The following is a 2,702-nucleotide window of genomic DNA, read 5'->3' as shown; positions in this document are numbered from 1 at the left end:
CCTCTCTCTGCCTGCCTCTCTGCCTACTTGTGATCTCTGTCTGCCAAATAAATAAATAAAATCTTTTTAAAAAAATTTAAAAAAATAAAATAAAAATGCAACTTTAACATCCTTTGAAGAAATGTCCTTTACTGTTTAAATAAGGCCAAGTTGGTTTTTACCATTTGCAGCTAAGAACTGCACAGAAGGGTATTAAGCCAAGGGATGGTAGAGACAATTTGTTGCCTGAACTGTTTTGAGGCCTACAAATAGCTAAGTCAATCTGTGTGACACTTTGGGTGACAGTTAAGGCTGTACCACGGACTGGGGCCTGGAGAAGGTCCCCAACTGTTGCACTAGGTCAACTCACTGTTTTCTTTTTGTTTTGTTTTGTTTTTTAAATTTTATTTATTTGACAGAGAGAAATCACAAGTACACTGAGAGGCAGGCAGAGAGGGAGAGAGAAGGAAGCAGGCTCGCCGCTGAGCAGAGAGCCCGATGCGGGACTCGATCCCAGGACCCTGAGATCATGACCTGAGCTGAAGGCAGCGGCTTAACCCACTGAGCCACCCAGGCGCCCCCAACTCACTGTTTTTATTTCCCTGGAAGCTTGGATGGTGACAAACCATGATCAAAGCATGATACATCCTTGCTGTAGGCAACAGGGCCGCTGGACGTTCTCAAGCAGGACAGTGGAGTGTTCAGAAGACGAACCTTCTGATGTGTCCAAGAGGGACAAGGGATATGAGGGGGACAGCAACACTAGGTGGCGAGTTAGGAAAGTAATGCTGTGGTCTACAAAAGAAGACCAAGTATCAAAATGAGAGCAGTGGCAATGTCAAGGGCAAGACAGGCGATAATGGAGAAAACTGAACAGTACTAGGTGACCACGAGGGAAACAGTCATCATCGGTTGAGGTCTCAAAGTTTGGTGATTAGAAACAAAAATAGTAATATCACCTCCCACATGAGTGACCTGGAGTTGAAACTGGAAAAGTGATCCCAATCCTAGGAATTTATTTTTCACATCATTCTCTTCAAACATTTATTTCCAAGGGAACACGTAAGGGGCCTGTGTTGAAGACGGATGGGATGTGTGCCTTGCCCATGCTCGGGTGTTCTCGAGGCCACAGGGGTGTGGGAGGCACCACAGAGAAGAGCACAGCCTGGAGGCCTTCAGACCGGACTGGGTTTTCCCAGAGCGCTGGCTGGGCCAAGTCAGTGCCTTGCTCTCCCCGCAGTCCAGTATGGCATCCGTCTTCAAAACTGGCCAGACCCATGGCTTCTGTAATTGCCGACATGACACTTAGGAGGCTTTGGTGGAATATTCCAAGCACTTCAGAAGAGGCCCGGGTGCAGAGCCTCTCCGCTGAGTCCGATCATTTTCAAAGCGATATCCATTCTGCCCCGGCACATCTGGACTCAAGTAAATGGACCTTTTCCACTTACCTCTACAACCCTGCGCTTCAAGCACTCACAGGAGAGAGCTCAATCTTGGACTGACTACGCTCTAGCTCCAGTCAAATGATGAGCTGCGATCATTTCAGAATCAAATGAGAATGGTAATTACCCTTTCTTGAAGAAGCAAATAAAACTATCTATAACAAGTCCTCTTACCAGAAAGCTGTAAGTCTACACTTCATTATTTCAGCTCCCTGCAGAAATGCCACCATGGACTTTCAATGTACTTTTGTTTTACGGAAATTCACAAAAATGATAGAGCAAAAGGATAAGCAAATTTATGCATTTTATGAACTTGCATTGGAGAGATCTTCACTTTGGAGGCCAATAAACCTTAATGGTAGAAATTTCTGAATTTTGTGCTAGATTTTTTCTTAGCAACCACTCTCTTGAAGATGCAACAGGACTATACCTCTTTATTTCAGTGCTGGAAATCCCAGACCCAAATTCAGTGTCCCGGAAAAGCCTGAAGCCCTCGATCCCCCTAGAGTACCCTTCATCTTGTACCAAGTTATACTCTGCTAGTCATTTATTACAAACGATCTCAAATCCACCTAAGAATTTGGCATAAACTCTGCCTTCTTTCCCCTCCCCTGTATTTTGAGTTCTTCCACCATTACTCATGGTAGTGATTAATTAACAACACAGGTGCCCCTTAAAGTCTTAGAAAGTCAATTAAGAGAAATGTAAAAAGCAACTGCCTGTTTACTTTCAGCCCAAAGATGGTTTGGAGTAGGAGGAAACATAAAATTGGCAGGGTAGTAGGGGTGAAATATGGGTCTAAACTAAAAACAGTAGTTAAATGGTTAAGTACTTTCAAGGGCATGACTCTGTTAGAAGTGACCAAGGTCAGGCTCAATGGTTACATTAACTAGGTAAGACTACACTCTAGAATTCTTCCTGTTAGCGCTAGCACAGAGCCCATATTACCTTCATTAAAATATTTTTAACCAAACCTTAAGACCCTATTCTGAAAAACTGTGGTAAGGTGAAGGTAAAAACAATGAGCACTGGCTTCAGGCTTGGTTTCAAAATCTAACTCCAGCACCAATGGGATGTGCAACCTTAGCCAAAGTACTTAATCTGACACTGTTTATTTTGTAAATAAACGGGATTTTCTACACCGTCTCACCAGGTCATTGGGTACATAACCCAAAGAACATAGAAAAGTGTCACAAGTACCTGGTGGGCTCCCTAGTAAGCAAAAAGTATTATTTCCCTTTCACATGCTTGAACTTAAACCCTGCATTGCCCTTTGCCATC

Source organism: Mustela nivalis, assembly GCF_964662115.1.
Source record: "Mustela nivalis genome assembly, chromosome: 8".
Taxonomy (NCBI): Eukaryota; Metazoa; Chordata; class Mammalia; order Carnivora; family Mustelidae; genus Mustela; species Mustela nivalis.
The sequence above is the reverse complement of the archived record's forward strand: the minus strand, read 5'-3'. Positions refer to the sequence as shown.